Source organism: Mus pahari, chromosome 20, assembly GCF_900095145.1.
Source record: "Mus pahari chromosome 20, PAHARI_EIJ_v1.1, whole genome shotgun sequence".
Lineage (NCBI taxonomy): Eukaryota > Metazoa > Chordata > Mammalia > Rodentia > Muridae > Mus > Mus pahari.
Window position 1 is genome coordinate 31,456,988 of NC_034609.1, and position 1,292 is coordinate 31,458,279.

A 1,292-nucleotide genomic window follows, 5' to 3' on the forward strand; every position below is an offset into this window, starting at 1 on the left:
ATCACCATACACCTCTTTTTGAAAGCTTCAAATTGTATTTTATAATAACACAATTAAACCTAGCTATTAATTAATAGCACAAGAAAGACATCTGAGCATTATGGGAAAGCGCCACAGAAGCTATATGTGTAGCGTGACTCCCAGTGAGGGAGGGACTAATAGTTGGGTGAGGAGATTCTGAGGGGTGCAGGAAGGGAGTTCTAATACACACGGGAATGTTCTTAGGCTGGGCCCTGGAGCATGAAGGGGGTTCAGCGGGTAGTCCAAGCAATGAGGGTCCAGAGAGCATAGCTAGATAAAAGCACAGCATGAACACGGGAAGTGGTGAATCATCTAATAGGGTGGAGGATGTATTTGAGAGATTAGAACTAGGGATGATTTAGAAAGGTGAGTGAGGGAAAGATTCCACATAACATGCCTTCTGAACAAAGGCAATTGCATTTTATTTATGATCCAGTGTGTGTGTTTGAAAGGCAAGCTAGGGAGCCACGTGAGAGTGGGGTGAGCTAGAAGCTGGGCTGGCTGGGCTGGGTGGGGTATAGGTGGAGATGCTGGGAAGACTTGACTGAGCTGAGGGAAAGTGATGGGGAAGAACAGGGAGGGACGATGGCTTCGTGTGAAGGAAGATGTCTCTAAGCTCTATACACTGTGAGCAGTAGAGTGATTGGGGGTGGAAAGGGGCCTCAGGTGGGAAACCAGGAAGGCAAAACTTTACGATGTATCATTGATGAGCTGGCTTTGGTCGATTGGAAGGGATGATCTCTAAAGTACAATGTTAGCGAAACCAATCTAAGTTGATAGGCAATTGAGGTACCCAGAGAGTAGAGGCAGTCACATCGGGGAGTGTTGTGTTTTATAAAAAGAAAGAGAAGAAGGGGTATGTTTGGTGAAGGTGGGGTATGGTGTGGGGGAAGGGGGTTCCTCTGTGAGCCCATGCTGAGGCATCCCTTCCCCCTGAGAGACGGAGCTACATGATGGTATAGTATAGAATAGAGTTTAGTCAAGGCATGAAGAGAGGAGTTGAAGAAGTAGAGACAGAAAAAGGCAGAGAGATAGAGATAGAAAGAGAGGGGGAAGAGGTCAAGCAGCCCCTTTTATAGTGAGTCAGGCACACCTTAGGTAACCGTGGGGCGGAGCCTAGACGAAATGCCAAAAGAGAGCAGAAGCATTCACTTCTGCAGCACAGCATGACAGGAGTTTCTTTCTTTTCTTTTCTTTTCTTTTTTTCTTTTTTCTTTTTTGGTTTTTCGAGACAGGGTTTCTCTGTGTAGCTCTGGCTGTCCTGGAACTCA